The sequence below is a fragment of the Suncus etruscus genome, chromosome X (assembly GCF_024139225.1).
Source record: "Suncus etruscus isolate mSunEtr1 chromosome X, mSunEtr1.pri.cur, whole genome shotgun sequence".
NCBI lineage: Eukaryota > Metazoa > Chordata > Mammalia > Eulipotyphla > Soricidae > Suncus > Suncus etruscus.
In genome coordinates, this window is record NC_064868.1 from 103,412,071 (window position 1) to 103,435,628 (window position 23,558).

Here is a 23,558-nt window from a genome sequence, read left to right on the forward strand (position 1 = left end):
CTATTTCCTTTGAGGTGCAGAAGCTTCTCAGCTTAATATATTCCCATCTGTTAATCTCTGCTTTCACTTGCTTGGAGACTACAGTTTCCATTTTGAATATGCCTGTAGTCTCAATGTCCTAGAGTGTTTTCCCTATGTGCTGTTCTTATGGTTTTGGGTCTGATATCGAGATATTTAATCCATTTGGATTTTACCTTCGTACATGATGTTAGCTGGGGGTCTAAGTTCAATTTTTGTGCAAGTGGCTATCCACTTTTGCCAACACCACTTGTTGAAGAGGCTTTCCCAGCTCCATTTAGGATTTCCTGCTCCTTTATCAAAAATTAGGTGATTGTATGTCTGGGGAACATTTTCTGAGTATTCAAGCCTATTCCACTGATCTGAGGGCCTGTCCTTATTCCAATACCATGCTGTTTTGATAACTATTGCTTTGTAGTAACGTTTAAAGTTAGGGAAAGTAATTCCTCCCATATTCTTTTTCCCAATGATTGCTTTAGCTATTCTGGGGTGTTTATTGTTCCAAACGAATTTCAAAAGTGCCTGATCCACTTCTTTGAAGAATGTCATGGGTATCTTTAGAGGGATCGCATTAAATCTGTATAATGCCTTGGGGAGTATTGCCATTTTGATGATGTTAATCCTGCCAATCCATGAGCAGGGTATGCGTTTCCATTTCCGCGTGTCCTCTCTTATTTCTTGGAGCAGAGTTTTATAGTTTTGTTTGTATAGGTCCTTCACATTTTTAGTCAAGTTGATTCCAAGATATTTGAGTTTGTGTGGCACTATTGTGAATGGGGTTGTTTTCTTAATGTTCATTTCTTCCTTATTACTATTGGTGTGTAGAAAGGCCATTGATTTTGTGTGTTAATTTTGTAGCCTGCCACCTTGCTATATGAGTCTATTGTTTCTAGAAGCTTTTTGGTAGAGTCTTTAGGGTTTTCTAAGTAAAGTATCATGTCATCTGCAAACAGTGAGAGCTTGACTTCTTCCTTCCTATCTGAATTCCCTTGATATCCTTTTCTTGCCTAATCGCTATAGAATGTACTTCCAGTGCTATGTTGAATAGGAGTGGTGAGAGAAGACAGCCTTGTCTTGTGCCAGAATTTAGAGGGAAGACTTTCAGTTTTTCTCCATTGAGGATAATATTTGCCACTGGCTTTTGGTAGATGGCCTTAACTATATTGAGAAAGGTTCTTTCCATTCCCATCATGCTGAGAGTTTTGATCAAGAATGGGTGTTGGACTTTTTCAAATGCTTTCTCTGCATCTATTGATATAATCATGTGGTTTTTGTTTTCTTGTTGTTGATGTTGTGTATTATGTTGATAGATTTACGGATGTTAAACCATCCTTGCATTCCTGGGATGAAACCTACTTGATTGTAGTGGATGATCTTCTTAATGAGGCATTGAATCCTATTTGCCAGGATTTTGTTGAGGATGATTGCAACTGCATTCATCAGTGATATTGGTCTGTAATTTTCTTTTTTCGTAGCATCCCTGTCTGGTTTAGGTATCAAGGTGATGTTGGCTTCATAAAAGCTATTTGGAAGTGTTTCCGTTTGTTCAATTTCATGAAAGATTCTTGCCAGGATTAGTAGTAGTTCCTCTTGGAAAGTTTGAAAGAATTCATTAGTGAATCCATCTGGGCCTGGGCTTTTGTTTTTCAGCAGACATTTGATTACCGTTTGAATTTCATCAATGGTGATGAGGGTATTAGATATGCTACATCCTCTTCCTTCAACCGTGGAAGATTATAAGAGTCCAAGAATTTATCTATTTCTTGCAGGTTCTCATTTTTAGTGGTGTAGAGTTTCTCAAAGTAGTTTCTGATTACCCTTTGTATCTCTGTCATATCAGTAGTGATCTCTCCTTTTTCATTCCTAATACGAGTTATCAAGTTTCTCTCTCTCTCTTTGTTAGGTTTGCCAGTGGTCTATCAATCTTCTTTAATTTTTCAAAGAACCAACTTCTGCTTTCATTGATCTTTCGGATTGCTTTTTGGGTTTCCACTTCGTTGATTTCTGCTCTCAGCTGTTATTTCCTTCTGTCTCCCTATTTTTGGGTCCTTTTGTTGGGCACTTTCTAGTTCTATTAGCTGTGTCATTAAGCTACTCAGGTAAGCTTCTTCTTCCTTCCTGATGTGTGCTTGCAAAGATATAAATTTTCCTCTCAGTACTGCTTTTGCTGTGTCCCATAAGTTCTGATAGTTTGTGTCTTTATTGTCATTTGTTTCCAGGAACCTTTTGATTTCCTCCTTGATTTTATCTCGGGCCCACTGGTTATTGAGCATGAGGCTGTTTAACTTCCAGGTGTGAAAATTTTTCTTCTGAGTCCCTTTGGAATTCAGAAATAATTTTAGAGCCTTGTGGTCAGCGAATGTAGTCTGCAGAATTCTAACCTCTTGTTATTATGGAGGTATGTTTTATGTGCCAGCATGTAGTCTATCCTGGAGAATGTCCCATGTACATTGGAGAAGAATGTGTATCCAAGTTTCTGGGAATGGAGTGTCCTATATATATCCACTAGGCCTCTTTCTTCCATTTCTCTCCTCAGGCCTAGTATATTCTTGCTGGGTTTCAGTCTGGTTGACCTATTCAGTGTTGGCAAAGCCATATTGAGGTCCCCCACAATTATTGTGTTGTTATTGATATTATTTTTCAGATTTGTCAACAGTTGTATTAAATATTTTGCTGGCCCCTCATTCGGTGCATATATGTTTAGGAGAGTTATTTCTTCCTGCTCTACATACCCCTTGATTAATATAAAATGTCCATCTTTGTCCCTTACAACATTCCTGAGTATATAGTTTGCATTATCTGATATTATTATGGCCACTCCAGTTTTTTATGGGTGTTGTTTGCTTGGATAATTTTTCTCCAGCCTTTTATTTTGAGTCTATGTTTGTTCTGACTATTCAGGTGCGTTTCTTGTAGGCAGCAGAAGGTTGGATTGAGTTTTTTAATCCATTTAGCCACTCTGTGTCTCTTGACCAGTGCATTTAGTCCATTGCCGTTGAGAGAAAGAATTGTCCTGGCATTTAATGCCATCTTTATATCAAAATTTGGTGTGTCTTTTGGTTAGTCTTGTCTTAAATTAGGTCTTTCAGTTTTTCTCTTAAGACTGGTTTTGAGTCTGTAAAGTTTCTGAGCTTTTTTTTGTCTGTGAAACCATGTATTCTTCCGTCAAACCGGAAAGTGAGTTTTGCTGGGTGTAGTATTCTAGGTGAAGCATTTATTTCATTCAGTCTTGTCACAATATCCCACCACTGCTTTCTGGCATTGAGTGTTTCTGGTGACAGGTCTGCTGTAAAACTCAAGGATGCTTGCTTGAACGTAATTTCCCCTTTTGATCTTGCTGTTTTCAGAATTCTGTCTCTATCTGTGGGATTTGTCATTGTGGCTAGGATGTGTCTTGGCGTGGTTTTCCTGTGGTTTCTTTTGGTTGGTACTCTTCGGGCATGCAGGATTTGATCACATATATTCTTTAGCTCTGGAAGTTTCTCTTTAATGATGTTCTTGACCGTTGATTCTTCCTGGAAATTTTCTTCCTGGGTCTCTGGGACTCCAATGATTCTTAAATTGTTTCTGTTGATCATATCATAGACCTCTATTTTCATCTGTTCCCATTCTTTGACTAATTTTTCTATTGTCTGTTCATTTGCTTTAAGTTTTTTTCCAATCTCTCCTGCTGTATGTATCTCATCTTCCACAGCACCAAGTCTATTCTCAGCTTCTGACACCCTGTCCCAGAGCTTATCCATTTTGTTATTCACTTCGTTTACTGACTTTATCAGACCTGTTAGTTGACATGTTATTTCAGTTTGGAGTTTTGTGATTTCTGTCTTCATATTTTCTTGGTTCTTATTAGTGTTCTGTTCAACTCGATCCATGGTTTCTTTGAGTTCTTTGAGCATCTTCCATATTGCTAGTCTAAAGTCCTTATCTGAGAGGTTGATTAGTTGGTTGGTCATTATCTGGTCCTCAGAATTGTCATCTTCATTCTCTATGTCTGAATCTGGCCTGTGTTGTTTCCCTATTGTCACACTTGTATTGTGGGTTTTTCTACGTGTTGTGGTGGTACTCATTGGCTATATGATGCAGGCAGCACACTCCTCTGGCTCCGCCCTTTCTGGATGGGCTGACTTGCCTCTAAGGGAGGGGAGTCCTCCGTGGATGAAGCCTCACACTGGATCAAATCTTAGGCCCGAGCATGCAACAGAGAAGACAGTCCGAAGAGAAATGCTTGCTTCTGTGATATAGCACAGTTCTTAGTGTGATTTTTTTTCTTCTTGTTGCGATGGTGTTCTTTTCTTAGAAAGAGCACATGACCGCATAGTGAAGCGAAGCGGCCGTGCTCTTCTGGAGCCTCTTTTCGGCCCACTCAAAGAGTTTCCCGCAAGAGGACAGTAGACAGACATACACAGGTAGCACTCACAGTTTTTCACAGTTGGGCCCCACTGGGCAGGCATAGTTTCGTGGATTTTCCCAGCCTGATGTCACAAACAGGGGACCCGGCTTCTGCAAAAGCTAGCCCGTTTTTATGTTCTGGAGTCCCGCCCTGAAAATGGCCTCTGGGAGAGTGAGTTTTCTGGAGCCTCTTTTCGGCCCACTCCCAAGTTTCACGCAAGAGGACAGTAGACAGACATACACAGGTAGCACTCACAGTTTTTCACAGTTGGGCCCTATGGGCAGGTGTAGTTTCCATGTATGATCTTCTTGATGATGCATTGGATCCTATTTGCCAGGATTTTGTTGAAGATCTTTGCATCAGCATTCATCAGAGATATTGGTCTGTAATTTTCTTTTTTGGCAGCGTCTCTGTCTTGTTTTGGTTTCAAGGTGATATTGGCTTCATAAAAGCTATTTGGGAGTGTTCCTGTTTTTTCGATTTCATGGAAGATCTTGGCTAGAATTGGTAGTAGCTTCTCTTGAAAGATTTGCAAAAATCCATTAGGAAAACTATCTGGGCATGGGCTTTTCTTTTGGGGCAGTTGTTTGATTACAGTTTCAATTTCCTCAGTAGTGAGGGAATGTTTAGATATGCTACATCCTCCTTACTTAAATGTGGAAGGTTATAAGTGTCCAAGAATTTTTCCATTTCTTCTAGGTTCTCATGTTTAGTAGCATAAAGTTTCTCAAAGTAGTCTCTGATTACCCTTTGGATCTCTGCAATTTCTGTCGTGATCTCCCCCTTTTCATTTCTAATATGGGTTATCAGATTTCTCTCTCTCTTTCTTTGTGAGTTTTGCCAATGGTCTATCAATCTTGTTTATTTAAAAAAAAACAGCTTCTGCTTTCGTTGATCTTTCGGATTGCTTTTTGGTTTTCCACTTCATTGAGTTCTGCTTTCAGTTTTGTTATTTCCTTCTGTCTCCCTATTTTTGGTTCCTTTTCTTGGTCATTTTCTAATTTTTTGAGCTGCGTCATTAAGTTATTCAGGTATACTCCTTCTTTCTTCCTGATGTGTGCTTGTAGAGCTATAAATTTTCCTCAGGACCCCTTTTGCTGTGTCCCATAGATTCTGGCAGTTTGTGTCTTCATTATCATTTGTTTCCAGGAAAGTGTTGATTTTCTTTTTGATTTCATCTCAGAACACTGATTGTTCAGTAGCAGGGTGTTTAATTTCCAAATGTTAAAGTTTTTCTTCTGTGTGGCTTTGTAGTTCACATCTAATTTCAGAGCCTTGTGGTCAGCAAAGGTAGCCTGCAAGATTTCTATCCTCTTGATTTTACAGAGGTATGTTTTTTGTGTCAGCATGTAGTCTATTCTGGAGAATGACCCATGTACATTGGAAAAAAATGTGTATCCATTGGGATGGAGTGTCCTGTATATATCTACTAGTCCTCTTTCTTCCATAACTCTTTTTAGGGCTAGTATGTTTTTGATGTTTTCAGTCTGGTTGACCTATCAAGTGTTGATAGGGCCGTGTTGAAGTCTCCCAAAATGATTGTGTTATTATTGATTTCTTCTTTCAGATTTGTCAGTAATTGTATTAGATAATTTTCTGGTCTCTCATTGGGTGCATATATGTTTAATAGTCTGATTTCTTCCTGTTGCACATATCCCTTGATTAGTACTTAGTGTCCATCTTTGTCCCTTACCACTTTTCTGAGTATAAAGTTGGTGTCATCAGATATTAATATGGCCACCCCAGCTTTTTTGAGGTGTTGTTTGCTTGGATGATTTTTCTCCAGCCTTTGATTTTGAGTCTATGTTTGTTCTGACTATTCAGATGTGTTTCTTGTAGGCAGAGAAGGTTGGATTCATCTTTTTGACCCATTTTGCCACTCTGTGTCTTTTAATTGTTGAATTTAGTCCATTGACATTGAGGGAGATGATTGTCATAGGATTTAATGTCATCTTTGTAGATAAGTTTGCTGTGTTTGTTGGTCTCTCTTGTCTTAGAGTAGACCTGTCAGTTTTTCCTTTAAGGCTGGTTTATCATCTGTGAAGTTTCTGAGCTGTTGTTTACCCATGAAGCTGTGTATTCTTCTTTTTTTATTCTTTTTTTTATTTAAACACCTTGATTACATACATGATTGTGTTTTTGTTTCAGTCATGTAAAGAACACCACCCATCACCAGTGCAACATTCCCATCACCAATGTCCCAAGTCTCCCTCCTCCCCACCCGACCCCCGCGTGTACTCTAAACAGGCTCTCCATTTCCCTCATACATTCTCATTACTAGGAAAGTTCAAAATGTAGTTATTTCTCTAACTAAACTCATCACTCTTTGTGGTGAGCTTCCTGTGGTGAGCTGGAACTTCCAGCTCTTTTCTCTTTTGTGTCTAAAAATTATTATTGCAAGAATGTCTTTCATTTTTCTTAAAACCCATAGATGAGTGAGACCATTCTGTGTTTTCTCTCTCTCTCTGACTTATTTCACTCAGCATAATAGATTCCGTGTACATCCATGTATAGGAAAATTTCATGACTTCATCTCTCCTGACAGCTGCATAATATCCCATTGTGTATATGTACCACAGTTTCTTTAGCCATTCATCTGTTGAAGAGCATCTTGGTTGTTTCCAGAGCCTTGCTATGGTAAATAGTGCTGCAAGGAATATAGGTGTAAGGAAGGGGTTTTTGTACTGTATTTTTGTGTTCCTAGGGTATATTCCTAGGAGTGGTATAGCTGGATCATATGGGAGCTCGATTTCAAGTTTTTGGAGGAATCTCCATATCGCTTTCCATAAAGGTTGAACTAGACGGCATTCCCACCAGCAGTGGATAAGAGTTCCTTTCTCTCCACATCCCCGCCAACACTGTTTATTCTCATTCTTTGTGATGTGTGCAATTCTCTGTGGTGTGAGGTGGTATCTCATCATTGTTTTGATTTGCATCTCCCTGATGATTAGTGATGTGGAGCACTTTTTCATGTGTCTTTTGGCCATTTGTATTTCTTCTTTGTCAAAGTGTCCATTTTTTCTCCCCATTTTTTGATGGGATTAGATGTTTTTTTCTTGTAAAGTTCTGTCAGTGCCTTGTATATTTTGGCACTATTGTGAATGGGGTTGTTTTCTTAATGTTCATTTCTTCCTTATTACTATTGGTGTATAGAAAGGCCATTGATTTTTGTGTGTTAATTTTGTAGCCTGCCACCTTGCTATATGAGTCTATTGTTTCTAGAAGCTTTCTCGTAGAGACTTTAGGGTTTTCTATGTAGAGTATCATGGCATCTTCAAACAGTGAGAGCTTGACTTCTTCCTTTCCTATCTGGATTCCCTTGAAGTCATTTTCTTGCCTAATCGCTATAGCAAGTACTTCTAAGTACTTCTTGTATACCTTTAATAAATTTTGCTCCTTTGCTCAGACTGGTCCCCATTTTTACTCTGGGACTGTAATGGGGTGGCGGTTTTTCACCTAGGTATTAGACTACTAAATTACTTTGCTTTAATTTATTTTACCTGTCGTAATTCAGCTCCGGACTTGTCGCACTCTGCCACCCGATCAGATTCTGTAACTCGAGCTCCCACGTGGGCGCCACCTGCAACTTTCGTGGGAGTCCCCCGACCCGCGGGGGTGTGGAAATGAAAGTTGCTAGTTATTAGTGGGTTCACTCGAGCAGAACCGACCTGTAAAGAAGAACTAGAGAAATTAGTAAGAAGGGCCTTCAAGACAACGCATGCTGTTCAAAAAGGGAAGTTTATTGTTGGGGGATCAGCTTTTAAGGGCTGAAAAACGTCAGGGGTGTTACAAATTTTACACCAATCACAGTTACAAGCATTCATTAGCATAAACTGGGGCAGGTAATAGGGAGGGGCAAAGAGGTAGACCTGAGCACGTTTTACTAAAAGGCATAAGATTCAAACAGAGTTCTTAATAATGTTTGCTAACACAAAGGCAAACTCTATATTTTTCTTTCTGGCTGGATATATTGGGCTGCTCTGAATTACTTTATTTTTGTCTATTTCCTTTGTTCTCAAGGCATGGGCCTTTTGGTCACGTGGGTGACCAGATTAGGAATTACTGAGGTGTCCTATGTCCCAGGTTTCATCAGCTAGGCTCCCCACAAGTATTGCCATTTTGATGATGTTAATCCTGCCAATTCATGAGCAGGGTATGCGTTTCCATTTCCGCGTGTTCTCTCTTATTTCTTGGAGCAGAGTTTTATAGTTTTCTTTGTATAGGTCCTTCACATTTTTAGTCAAGTTGATTCCAAGATATTTGAGTTTGTGTGGCACTATTGTGAATGGGGTTGTTTTCTTAATGTCCATTTCTTCCTTATTACTATTGGTGTATAGAAAGGCCATTGATTTTTGTGTGTTAATTTTGTAGCCTGCCACCTTGCTATATGAGTCTATTGTTTCTAGAAGCTTTTTGGTAGAGTCTTTAGGGTTTTCTAAGTAGAGTATCATGTCATCTGCAAACAGTGAGATCTTGACTTCTTCCTTTCCTATCTGGATTCCCTTGATATCTTTTTCTTGCCTAATCGCTATAGCGAGTACTTCATGTGCTATGTTGAATAGGAGTGGTGAGAGAGGACAGCCTTGTCTTGTACCGGAATTTAGAGAGGTATTCTTCTTTCAAACCTGAACGTGAGTCGGGCTGGGTGCAGTATTCTTGGTGAGGCATTCATTTTATTCAGTCTTGTCACAATATCCCACCACTGTCTTCTGGCCTTGAGAGTTTCTTGTGTCATGTCTGCTGTAAGTCTTAGGGATCCTCCTTTGAATGTAATTTCCCGTTTTGATCTTGCTGCTTTCATTATTCTATCTCTATCTATGGGATTTGTCATTGTAACGAGGATATGACTTGGGGTGTTTTTATTTGGGTCTCTTTTAACTGGTACTCTTCGGGCATGCAGGATTTGATTGCATGTAGTCTTTAACTCTGGGAGTGTCTGTTTTATGATGTCTTTGACAGTTGATTTTTCCTGGAGATCTCCTTCCTGGGTTTCTGGGACTCCAATGATCTCATTGTTTCTGTTGATTTTATCAAAGACTTCTATTTTCATCTGTTCGCATGCCTTGAGTACTTTTTCCATTGCCTGTTCGTTTGTCTTAAGGTTCTTTTCCAATTTCTTCTGTTGTGTTGAGTTTTCTGTATCACATCTTCCAGTATTACGATTCTCTCCTCAGCTGCTGATACCCTGTTGGCGAGGCTATCCATTGAGGTTTTCAGTTGAGCAACCGTGTTTTTCAGATCTGTTATTTCAGTTTGGAGTTTTCTGATTTCTGTCTTTGTGTTCTCTTCAGATCGATCTATGCTTTTTTTGAGTTCTACAAACATATTCTATATTTCTATTCTAAACTCCTTATGTGAAAGGTTAATCAGGTGGTTGGAATTTATTAGGTCATCTGAACTTTCGTCTTCATTCTTTGTGGATGGTGTTTGCCTGTTAGGTGTCCCCATTGTCACGCTTGTGGTGTGGTTTTTCCTGCGTGTTGTGGTGGGGTTCATTTGTTAGAAAGAATGTGCAGCTGTGAAGCGCTCTTCCGCTGCCTCTAGTTGACAGTCCTCAGAGTGAACAAAGGCACAGCAGGGCAGAGCCTGCAGAGGTCAGAGACCTCAGCTTATTTGACAGCGACCCCTGCAGCCAGAATGTACTCACTCAGATGCTTCAAAATGCAATTTTTGGGGGTGCGCTCCCTATGCCTCTGAGGAAACCTTCGGGGATTCAGAAGCACAGGCACAGGCAGACAGGCGTAGAAGTTTCCCCTCGATAGAATCTTTTCACTTTTACTTTTAAAATATTGCAAAATTAACTTAGCAAATTATTTTTATTTTACTTGTGAGTCAAAATCTTGTCCTGTGAGGGGCCGGGCGGTGGCGCTAAAGGTAAGGTGCCTGCCTTGCCTGCGCTAGCCTTGGACGGACCGCGGTTCGATCCCCCGGTGTCCCATATGGTCCCCCAAGCCAGGAGCAACTTCTGAGCTCATAACCAGGAGTAACCCCTGAGCATTACCGGGTGTGGCCCAAAAATCAAAAAAAAAATCTTGTCCTGTGATACAGGAATATTAGCACTTAGTGGTGGCTGTTGTGTGCTAATGTTGTACCCCTAAAGCATAGACATCAGTACCGATATTACCTTAAAAATAAATTAGAAAAATTTTCCTTGTATATAAATAAATGCTAACTTTATAGTGACAACCCATTCAATTATAAAAAATAATCTGCTACAATGAAAGTCATAAATTAAGAGCAATTCAGTACTAAAAGTTATTTAAAGAACCATGATCAACAAAGTTATTGACAGTTGAGTTTTTGGCAGATTATATTTCACCACTAGTGTCAACTTCCCTCCCCAGTGTTTCCATGCTCTATGCTCCATGCCCCCACTCGTCTGGACACCTTCTTCGCCGACCACCAGGACATGCACATTACAAAGTTCTGTGGTTTCGGATTATACCTCAAGTTTCAGTGCTGCTGAGTCTGTGCTTTGATTATATGGCTATACCACTCTCCCATGTCACCAGAGTATAATAGAAGCCCCAACCCGTATTTTCACATTACAACCCCTTTTCATCTTTCTCTTTCTCACCTTGTTTTCTTTCCTTCACTGTAACTTTCCCCTAAGTTCTGGCATCAAGGTGATTTGGGTATCTCCCTTTACTTACTACATTACATCATTTCATTCAGTTACAAGATAAAAAGCAAGTGAGATCATCCTGTGTTTGTCCTTCATCTTCTTTTTTTAAAAGATCTTTATTTAAATACTTTGATTACAAACATGCTTGTAGTTAGGTTTCAGTCATAAAAAGAACACCCCTCCTTCACCAGTGCCACACTCCCATTACCAATGCCCCATCTCCCTCCCCCACTCCTCGCCTGTATTCATGGCAGGCTTTCTACTTCCCTCACTCTTTGACATTGTTATGATAGTTCTCAGTGTAGTTATTTCTCTAACTGCACTCACCACTCTTTAGGTGAGCTTCATACTTCATACTGTAGGCCAGTCCTTCCGACCCTCATCTCTGAGAGTTATTTCAATAATGTATTTTATTTTTCTTAAAATCCATAGATGCGTGAGACTATTCTCTGTGTGTGTGTGTCTCTCTCTCTCTGACTTATTTTACTCAGCATAATAGATTCCAAGTACGGCGGCAAATCTCAAGATGGCAGACAAAATTCTAGGCGGGTCTTAGAAGGCCAGTTCCAGGGCTAGATAATCAGATATTCATTCGTCTGGATCTTCAGACTTACATATGGATGTTTCTGGACTCTCAGATAACAGTATACCAAGTCAGACCCGACCTAAGAGCCCATGAAAGCATAATTACAGGAATGAGAGTTCTTAGGAAAGTCTTTGTGATTCTTCCCACCAGAATCTCTCATGACCTCTTCTAGAAAACAAACTGAAAGCATTCGGTATTGGAAAAATGAGTACAGCTATGCAGACTTTAAGTAAAAAAGGAACAAGAGGAATTGAAGAAAAAAGATGATAAAAAGGCAGCAGCTGAAATTTATGAGGAATTTCTTGCTGCTTTTGAAGGCAGAGATGGTAATAAAGTAAAAACATTTGTACTTGGAGGTGTCGTTAATGCAGCTAAAGAAACATATGAAAAACTAGGTAAAATCTATAAGCCATCCTCGAGATTTGCTTATCAGAAAAGTCCTCCAAATCAGTTGTTCAAAGAAAGACCACCATCTCTTCTTGTGATAGAAACAAAAAAATATCAATGAGTAATGACTTGCTGCAGAGTATGGGAAGATTGAACAATTTATCCAGAGCCATTTTTGATCAATCTGCAAAATATTTTCTTAGCACTTGTAAATATTATTGAAGAATAGGAAACAGAGAATGTACCCGATCACCTTGACGGAGCCCCCATTGAAGAAGAGTTCGATGGTGCACCTCTTGAGGATGTGGATGGCATTCCTATTGATGCTGCTCCAATTTATGATTTAGATGGGGTCCCCATTAAGAGTCTTGATGATGATCTGGATGGAGTGCCTCTAGATGCGATTGAAGATTCAAAGAAGAATGAGCCAATATTTAAAGTTGTTTCTTCAAAATGGGAAGCTGTTGATGAATCTGAATTGGAAGCACAGGCTGTAACAACCTCTAAGTGGGAGTTATTTGACCAGCATGAAGAATCAGAAGAAAATAAAAATCAAGAAGAAGAAGTAAAGATGAAGTAGATACTCAAAGTTCCAAATCTGAGGAGCATCACCTGTATTCTAAACCAATCAAAGAGGAAATGACAGAGTCAAATTTCTCCAAGTGAGGAAAAATGAGCTAAACTTCGTGAGACTAAGCTTAAAGTTATGAAGTCTGTAATGTAATCTGGAAAAATACAAAAAACCAGGCTAAAGCTTTCAAGAGCAAGTTGAACACTTGTGAGATAAACTGCCTCAGCGGGAGAAAGAGAAATAATTAAAATGAGGACTAGAAAGAGATAAGAAAGATAAAGAAAAATCAGAATCTCGATCTAAAGACAAAAAGAAAAAGATGAATGCACTCCAACGAGGAAAGAAAGGAAAAGGAGACACAGCACATCCCCTAGCCCACCTCAGAGTAGCAGTGGTAGACGAGTGAAATCCCCATCACCCAAATAGGAGCATTCAGAGCGTTCAGAGAGATCTCATAAGGAAAGCTCCAGGTCCCAGTTATCTCATAAAGACTCGCCCAGAGACGTTAGCAAAAAGATTACCATCTGGTTCAAGGACCCCTAAACGGTCCCAGTGGTCAGCAACCTGCGGCTCGCGAGCCAAATGTGGCTCTTTACACTTTTAATTTGGCTACAGGAGTCAGGACTCTGCTCCTAGCCTCTTTCAGTGCATGCCCTGTGTGGCTCTCAAAATAAATTTCAATCGTGGTTTTGGCGAGATTTGGCTCAGTTGAAAAAAAAAAAGGTTGCCGACCACGGGTCTAGGCGATCAAGGTCTAGATCCTCTAATAAAACGTCAGGGAAGAAATCCAGATCCCAGTCCCCATCCCCACACAGGTCTCATAAAAAGTCAAAGAAAAACAAACACTGACAGAAGTTTTTAAGACGTTGTCGCTTACTGGAAATGTGGTTTTGTTTTTTGTCCGAGCAATCTATTTTTTATAATATCTTTATTTAAACATCTTGATTACAAATATGACTGTGATTAGGTTTCAGTCATGTAAAGAACACCCCAATTCACCAGTGCAACATTCCCACCACCAATGTCCCAAATCTCCCTCCATCCTACCCCACCCCCACCTGTACTCTAGACAGGCTTTCCAGTTCCCTCATTCATTCACATGGTTATGGTAGTTTTCAGTGTAGTTATTTCTCTAAATGCACTCACCACTGTTTGTGGTGAGCTTCATGATGTGAGCTGGAAGTTCCAGCCCTCCTCTCATTGTCTCAGTATTGTTGCAAAAATGACTTTTATTTTTCTTAAAACCCATAGATGAGTGAGACTATTCTGCATCTCTCTCTCCCTCTGACTTATTTCATTCAGCATGATAGATTCCATGTACATCCATGTATAGGAAAATTTCATGACTTCATCTCTCCTGACAGCTGCATAATATTCCATTGTGTATATGTACCACAGTTTCTTTAGCCATTTATCTGTTGAAGGGCATCTTGGTTGTTTCCAGAGCCTGGCTATTGTGAATAGTGCTGCAATAAATATAGGTGTGAGGAAGGGGTTTTTGTATTGTATTCTTGTGTTCTTAGGGTATATCCCTAGGAGTGGAATAGCTGGATCGAATGGGAATTCAATTTCCAGATTTTGGAGGAATCTCCATATCGTTTTCCATAGCGGTTGGACTAAACGGCATTCCCACCAGCAGTGGATAAGAGTTCCTTTCTATCCACAATCCATCTGCAATGATTGTTCTTTCTTTGTGATGTGTGCCAATCTCTGTAGTGTGAGATGGTATCTCATCATTGTTTTGATTTGCATCTCCCTGATGATTAGTGATGAGGAGCATTTTTTCATGTGCCCTTTGGTCATTTGTATTTCTTTTGTATCAAAATGTCTGTTCATTACTTTTCTCCATTTTTGATGGGATTAGATGCTTCTTTCTTGTAAAGTTCTGTCAGTGCCCTGTATATTTTGGAGATTAGCCCCTTATCTGATGGGTATTGGGTGAATAGTTTCTCATACTCAGTGGGGGGCTCTTGTATCCTGGGCGCTATTTCTTTTGAGAAGCAGAAGCTTCTCAGCTTAATTATTCCCATCTGTTGATCTCTGCTTCCACTTGTTTGGGAAGTGCAGTTTCCTCCTTGAAGATGCCTTTAGTCTCAATGTCCTGGAGTGTTTTACCTACGTGTTGTTCTAAATACCTTATTGTATCAGGTCTGATATTGAGGTCTTTAATCCATTTGAATTTTAACTTCGTACATGATGTTAACTGGGGGGGGGTCTATGTTCGCTTTTTTGCAAGTGGCTAACCAGTTCTGCCAGCACAACTTATTGAAGAGGATTTTCCCGCTCCACATAGGATTTCTTGCTCCTCTGTCAAACATTAGGTGGGTGTATGTCTGGGGAACTTTGAGAACTCAAGCCTATTCCACTGATCTGAGGGTCTGTCTTTATTCCAATACCATTTTGACCCATTTTGCCACCCTGTATCTTTTAGTTGGTGAATTTAGTCCATTGACATTGAGGGAGATGATTTTCATAGAATTTGTCATCTTTGTAGATAAGTTTGCTGTGTTTGTTGGTCTCTCTTGTCTTAAAGTAGACCTTTCAGTTTTTCCTTTAAGGCTGGTTTTTCATCTGTGAAGTTTCTGAACTGTTGTTTATTCATGAAGCTATGTATCCTTCCTTCAAACCTGAACGTGAGTCGGGCTGGGTGAAGTATTCTTGGTGAGGCATTCATTTCATTCAGTCTTGTCACAATATCCCACCACTGTCTTCTGGCCTTGAGAGTTTCTTGTGACATGTCTGCTGTAAGTCTTAAGGATACTCCTTTGAATGTAATTTCCCTTTTTGATCTTGCTGCTTTCAGTATTCTATCTCTATCTATGGGATTTGCCATTGTAACGAGGATGTGTCTTGGGGTGTTTTTCTTCGGGACTCTTTTAGCTGGTACTCTTTGGGTATGCAGAATTTGATTGCATGTAGTCTTTAACTCTGGGAGTATCTCTTTGATGATGTCTTTGATAGTTGATTTTTCCTGGGGATCTCCTACCTGGGCCTCTGGAACTCCAATGATTCTTATGTTGTTTCTGTTGAGTTTATCAAAGACTTCTATTTTCATCTGTTCGCATTCCTTGAGTACTTTTTCCACTGCCTGATCGTTTGTCTTAAGGTTCTTTTCCAATTTCTTCTGTTGTGTTGAGGTTTTTTTTACATCATCTTCCAGCACATTGATTCAGCTGTTAACCTGCTGGAGAGGCTATCCACTGAGTTTTTCAGTTGAGCTACCGTGTTTTCAGATCTGTTTTTTCAGTTTGGAGTTTTCTGATTTCTGTTCAGATCGATTTATGCTTTCTTTGAGTTCTACAAACATCTTCCATATTTCTATTCTAAACTCCTTATCTGAGAGGTTAATCAGATGGTTGGAATTTTTTTGGGTTGTCCGCACTATCATATTCATTCTTTATGCATTGTGTTTGCCTGCGAGGTTTCCCCATTGTCACGCTTGTAGTGTGATTTTTTCTGCCTGTTTTTGATGGGTTCATTAGTTAGAAAGAGTGCGCAGCCTCAAAGCCAAGTGGAGCTGCCATGCTCTTCTTTGGCCTCTAGATGACAGTTTTTTCGGGGGTGCGCTTCCTAGGCCTCTGAGGAGAGCTTCAAGTATTTGGGAAAGAGAGAAGCAAAGCAAAGAGTTCCCTTCAAGTCCTCAGGGTCATCCAAGGCACAGCAGGAGGGCGGAGCCAGCCAAGAACTCTCTGTAGCAGGCAGGATCTCTGGCAGGAACACTGATAAAATCCAGTCTCAGGCGGCTGGAAACACCATGGCCCAAAATGGCTTCTGCGCCCTGCTGATACCCAGCAGAAACCAGCAGGAATCTATGTGTGTAAGTCCGGACCCACCTCTAAAGTAGGCAGGATCACCAGCAGGAATGCTGGTGAAATCCAGTCTCAGGCAGCTGGAAATTGCATGGCCCAAGATGGCTTCTGCAACCTTCTGACTCCCAGCAGAAACCAGCAGGAATCAGTGTGTGTACATCCTGACCCACTTCTGTACCAGGCAATCACCGGCAGGAATGCTGATCTGAGTAATCTGTTTTTAAAACAAACAAACAAACAAACAAACAAAAAGGAAACAAAAAGTCCAATGAAAGCATCACTGGGGTTTTTGTTTGTGAATGCATGTGTATACTCATGAGTAACTGCATCTGTAGACTTGTCGTTTTATATTGTATAAATTTCTTTCATTGTCGATGTTTCTCAAGATGAAATTTTTTGTGCTAATATATTTCATCAAAAATGTGTATAATGGGGGTCAGAGAGGTGGCACTAGAAATAAGGTGTCTGCCTTGCAAGCGCTAGCTAATGAAGGACCGCGGTTCTATCCCCCGGCGTCCCATATGGTCCCCCCAACCCAGGGGCAATTTCTTAGCACTTAGCTCAGGAGTAACCCCTGAGTATCAAACTGGCATGGTCCAAAAATACCAACAAATAAAAATAAAAAATTTGTATAATGGATCTCTAGGCAGTAGTAGTATTTGTTTTAGGATGTTGTGACTTAGCAAAGATAATACAGATGTCTTTTCCTTTTTTTGTAGCTTTGACAATTTATATTAGATTTCAAATAAAATCTGAACAGAAAACTAAAAAAGAAATAGATCCCAAGTACATCCATGTATAGGATGTACTGACAGCTACATACTATTCCATTGTATATATGTAACACAGTTTCTTTAGCCATTCATCTGTTGAAGGACATCTTGGTTGTTTCTAGATTCTGGTATTGTAAATAGCGCTGCAATGAATATAGATGTGAGGGATTTTGTATTGTGTTTTTGTGTTCCTAAGGTATATACCTAGAAGTGGTTTATATATATATATATATATTTCTAGAATCTTCAAGTCACTTGCTCTTTAGAGTGATTATAATTCAAATTGTTTGCACTGAACAGAAAATGGAAGATTTAAAAGAGACCAGTTAAAATTCTAAGTTCGCCAGAAGTCTGGGGCTGTAGCTCAGTACTTATCTTCCATGATTGAGGGTCTGAGTTCCATCCTGTTACTGAAAAATAATCTAGGTTAGTCAGAACGGGAAACCCATTTTTCTAAACGTCGATCAAAACTCAATGAATGAGGGGCAGGCTGTGTCCGTACCCGTGTGTGTCTGTGCCCCAACCCCAGGAAAGCAAAATAACTCAACGAGCACTTCAGATGACAAAAACAAGTGATTCCGAACAGGGAAACAAATCTAGACTTAAGCGTCTTCATTTGCCATCAAAGGCACAAACTCCTCCCAGGGAAGGGACTGCTTGTAGGACGGAGTACTACAGACTACAACACCCAGAATTCCCTCCTCGTCCGAACTCTTGGGTGCTTCCGCAGAGCGGGGCAGAGAATTATGGGTCCTGTAGGAGACAAGTTCCAACTACCACTCCCACATTTCTCTATGTTAGTTTGGTCCTCTCCACCAATGCCGGAAGAGGCGAGTCCCCAAACTTTAAAACTACATTTCCCATGGGGCAAAAGGCGTGGGTCACCGGTATCCCTAACGACTAATAGAAACAAGGCATTGCCCCCGGCGTGGAAAAGAGCTTAAACCTGATTGGGCCTCATCACCTGCAAAGGCGGCGGGCGCGCGGCTGACGGTAGCTAGACATTTGACCTATGTGGGGCTCCACGAGGCGCCTCCTCGCCCAGGACCCGGTCGCTTTTGCCCAGCTGTATAAGGAGTAGCGCTTCAGTAGCCTGGGAGCCGGAGGTCAGAGAGGCAGAAAGCCCGAGCGGCTGTGGCTCCATACCGGGACCCAGGGGGCCTTAAGGGAGGAGGGTGCTTCCGGGGTTGTTGGATTCAGCTTCTGACTCCGCCCAGCTCCGCCTTTAAAGGCTTGGGGTGTCGGGAGTGAGCGTTGGGCTTGGAGGGTGCATCGGAGCTTTTCCTCCAGTTGCCTGGACTCTCCGGGGCGAGGGCTCTTTGCTTTCCTACCACTCGCCCCCTCGCCTTTGGAAGTTAGGGTTCACCACCAGGATCTTCCTCTAGGCAGCAACTGGAGTGTTCTTGTTGCTGGGTGGATCACTTTTCGTCTCCTAATTTGTATGACTAGTTGGGACACGTTTGGTCCCCAACACACTCTTCTCACTTTCCCCGAACGCATGTCAAGTCCTCACCACGCCCGGGTTGGGGTGCGGTGACTTACTTTTCCATTTTCTCTTTCTGATTCCTTGATGGTGAAAGTTCCTTGTCCTCTTCTCTCCACCTCCTCTTTTTTTTTTCCCCACCAGGTCTTTATAGTGGGACGTGTGGAAGAAAAGGGAAGGAATTTTGGTTTGGAAAGCATTTTGTTCAGGGTGCAATTCAGGGTTTGGGCGCGAAGAAGTGAGTCAATGGTAGGTCAGGCCGAATTTTACGAACATTTTTACAAGACTGATAGCATAGATGCTGAGTGACATCTAGAGAATAAAGTAGCTTGTGCGAAACTCATCGTGTTAACCATTTTTTCCCCCAAACGCACACAAAAAGTGCCTTTGAGATTACTGGAAGGGGAGACAGATGGTGAATGAGTTGGTCTATGGAAGGTTAAGCTTAACCTGGTAATGCAAACACTTTTCTTCCAGACCAATCCTGGTAGACTTCTGTGAAGGAGGTGAATTTTAATTTGGGTTCCAGAGAGCTAATGGGTATTTTTAAATGGACAAGGAAGAGGGAGAACAATGCTTCCTGTTACTCGAGTTGGAATTTAAGAAGGGTAGATAGAAGAGGGATTTCTTGTGTGACAAACAATTTTGCCCGACATGGAGTAAAGGGTGTTAGAAGAGATAGTTAGGGAAAGAGCTTTGAAAAGTTTGGGAATCCTAATAACAAGACACTTTGAAGCATCCATGTAATCTGTGTATTATTCTGTGTCAAATAAAATTAAATACAAAGAAGTTAAGATTGGGTGATTTTTGTTTTTTTATCCTAGGGGAACCCGATTTGAGATCAATTCTTGGAGAACACAGAGAAGTGTGGTATGTTTCAAGTGTGTCTAATTCAAATGCAAGCATTTTGTAAGCTGTTTTGTCATTATCCTTAGTCTCACTCTATAACTACAGCATATAATTGCTGATTTTAAAGCCTAATTATATAAATTGATCTGCCTAAGGAGTACATATTTCAACCTTTTGGATCATAATATGTGAATTCTAGCAATTTCATTGAGTGATAATAATGCGTGATATTTATTGAGACTCTGGATTATGCCAGGCACTATAATAAGGCATCAGGACTTTGGTTGTATAGGTGAGGTGGATGATGTGGGAGAGTGGTATTGACCTATATCCAGAACACAGACTCAACCACACTGAAAACATGAGATCTAAGTACAACCACTGAACTTTGTAATGTGCCTGTCAAGGTGGAAGGTAGGTGGTAGGGGAGCCAGGGATTGGGGTTGGGTTGGGGCAGTGGGGATTGGGGTTGATGGAGTACAAGAACACTGGTGAAGGGAATTGACACTGGTGGTGGGATTGGTGTTGAAACATTAAATGCCTAAAAATTTAATTCCCAGTAACTGAATTATGGTTCTTTAATCACAATTCTTTAAATAAAATATTTTAAAAGATTAAGTATGATATGCATTAAACTCTACAATAGTAATAATAGTCTTATCTATTCTTTTATACAACAGGTAGGACATTTGCTGCATACATGCAGACCTAGGTTTGATCCCTGGCATCCCATATGGTTTCTAAGCCCCACCAGGAGTGATCCCTAAGTACAAGCCAGGAGTAAACCTTGACCACTACTGGATGTGACTCAAAACATAACAGACCAAACAAACAAACAAGCAAACAAAAAAACCACCCGAGTTTTATGCCTACTTTTAGAAAAGGAAACTAAATCTAAGGAAGGTTACACAACATACCCAAATTTGTATAGATTTTGATAAGTGAGTTGGCTTCTTGGGGGTGTAAATTTTTTCTTTTTTTTTTTTTCGGCCACATCCGGTGACTCAGCTCAGGATTTACTCCTAGCTATGCGCTCCTGGCTTGGGGGATGATATGGGTCACGGGGCAGGGGAGAGGATCGAATCGAGGTCTGTCCTAGACTAGAGTGCACAGGCAGACATCTTATTGCTTAAGTTACCCATCCGGTCCCTCTTTTTTTCTTTTTGGGCCACACCGGTGATGCTCAGGGGTTACTCCTGGCTCTGTGCTCAGAAATTGCTCCTGGCTTGGGACGCTAGGGGATCTAACTGTGGTCTATCCTAGGTAGCTGCTTGCAAGGCAGATACCCTACCACTGCCCTACTGATCCGGCCCCAAAAAGGTGTAAATTTCTGACTCTAAAGTCCATGAACTGCCCAATATGGTTTTCTGGATCCACTATTCACTTTTGTTCTTGCTTCTTCATCTGTGGTAAGGAGAAAGTATTGTGAGGTTTGGTTGATCATTCTGGCAGAAGCCCAAATAATTCACTTTTAGTTTCTGTGTCAGTATGTGTCTGCAGTAAAGTAGCTGCCAAGACCAATTTAGCTTAACTGCTATTGCAGACATTGCTAATTGTGTCTGCCAAAACTATAGTGGGTATAGCTATTTCTGAATTAGCTGTTTCTTTACGAAATATGTCATACCTCTAGACTAGTTGGCCCTGGCCATTACATTGGATTTTATTTTATTTTGGCTTTTAAATGACATGCTGGGACATTAAATCTCTTTCTTGACCTTTGCGTACCTAAAATGTTGGGGTTGAAACAAAGTAAATATGTGAGCACTGTATGGGTCTAGTTGGGGAGATAAGAGTTCCATAATTCCAGGATATATAGTGTATAGTATCATAGGTATGCAGTGCTATGGAGGCTAAAGCAAGGTGGAACTGACTATATGTGGGGTTTAGGAAGGATTTTGTGCGAAGGTGACATATACATGTATCTGAAGGATAGTGCGTTTTCTAGGTAGAGACAAGGGGAGACATTCCAGATAAAAGGAAGAGTCAGTATGAGACAGGTTGTAAAATAACAAAAGCAAGGCATGCCCATTCAGTATTGAGTTCAGTATGGCTGGGTGGATGCAGACTATTTAAGAAAAGGAAGGTGTGGGATTGCAGTGATGGTTCAGCAGGTAAGGTTTTCTCCTTGCATATGATTGACCTGGGTTCTATTCCCAGCATCCAATATGGTCCCCCAAGTACCTCTAGGAATGAATCCTGATTGCAGAGCCTGGAGGAGAGAGCCCAGAATAACCTCTGGGTGTGGCCTCAAAATATAAATAGATAAATAAAAGTAATTTCTTTTTTTTTTAAAAAAAGGAAAAAAGGAAGGTGTGAGCAATGCAGAAGTGTTAGAAAGTCTAGGACTTTGTAAAGAAACTTGGTTGCAATCCTAAGAAGTTTGAACATGTTTTCATAGACCAGTGTTTCTGACACTGGTTACGCTGCATTCTCACAAAATGTTAAGAAATATTATATCTATATTCTATAAATATATTTATGTATTATATTTATATATATACAGATAGATATCTCCAAATATGTCTTCTAAAGGATTTCACTGAATTACACAAGTAATCTTAACTTTATTTAAGATATGCTTTGGTAAAAAAATAGAAAGGGAAGCAGTTTTAAGTTGATTTAAAGTTATATTAAGCAAATAATAGTATCCATGCTTGAATATGATAAAAATAACTAAATAATACATAACTGAAATGGGAAAATACTGCTTGTAGGTAATAAAAAAAACCGTTAAACTCTTCTGGAAGCAGAAAACTGCTATTTGTCTTTTGCTTTAGTATACGCTGGAGTGGCTCATGAGCTATTAGGAGGTTGCTTATCTGTTTAGCAGGGAGAAGATGAGGACTCCAGAGAACAATAAATGAGAGTCAGTATTAAATTTGAGGTATTTAAAAGATAGAATTAGTTGGACTTGCTAGATGTGAATATTGTTATTCCAGCAGTATCATCAGAATCGCTCTAGAAGTCTGTGTACCACTTGTATTCTTTCTGTCCTAAGATGAGTATATTATTGTCTAAATAGGCACTTGTACAAGTATGCAGAATACTGTTGTTACAAATAGGTTTGAATTATACCAAAATACTTGTTGCTTTACTATGTCCCTCCATTCTGACTCTTCTCAGATTATCAGTACCTCTTTGCAGCCTTTCCTTCTCCCCTTGTGTACATGCTTGCACTCAGTGAGCAATTCTGTGCATGTTTCATCCATAGGACTCTGTCGGTATCACAGTTGACTAGGATTGTTCCCCCATCTAGACCGTGTGTCTTTTGAGGGTAGGCACTGGGGTTTATTTATCTACATATATATCCATAGCATTCAGAGCAATTTGGTATATGGTAGAAGCTTAATACATGAGTATTGGATCAGGGGAAAAAAGAATCAGCAGATCTCTGTACTCACACAATACCAAATGCTTCCAAAAGATCAACTGGCCTTCCTGTGTTCCTTTGGCCAAATGAAGCAGTAACTGAGGTCGCTGCATAACTAAAGAGGGAATTTTCTTCTGAGGTTTCCCATTCTCTTTTGGTTACTGGATCTTTATTTTTTCTTAAACTTGATGTGGCCTGAGAGTATCTTAGGCCTTCCTATTGCTTTCATCCTTGTGATAGAGTTCACATGGCTTTTGTCCCAAGTCTTTAACAATGAGTCATTCTTTCTATCCACCAAGCCCAGTTACTTTCATCCTTGAAATCTCACTCAAACTTGTTCCCTATTTATGGACACTCTTCTTGGAACTCTACTTTGATGAGGGCTTTCTGAAGGAAAACTGTCCATGTATATTTAAAAATCTTAAATAGATTTCCAAAAATTTAGCTCCCAGTGATGTCTATTCCAGAATTGTATATAGTAACAACAGTGACAGTAAAAAAAACGTAAAAGAAGAAAGGAAGGAAGGGAGGTAAAAAGAGGAATAGTGAAGTAAGGAAAGCAGGGAAGGAGGGAAGCCTATTTTTAGTTTAATTTTATTATTATAATTTGGTGCCACATTCAGTGGTGCTCAGGAATTACTTTTGGCTTTGCACTTAGGAATCTGAGTGTGCTCAGGAGACCATATGGGATGGCAAG

The 23,558-nt window shown here is 40.2% G+C and overlaps 1 pseudogene; it reads left to right on the plus strand.

Annotated features, from left to right (window-relative positions):
• Positions 1-11,559: 11,559 nt before the first annotated feature.
• Positions 11,560-13,468, plus strand: LOC125998669 (U2 snRNP-associated SURP motif-containing protein-like; annotated as a pseudogene).
• The last annotated feature ends 10,090 nt before the right edge of the window (positions 13,469-23,558 follow it).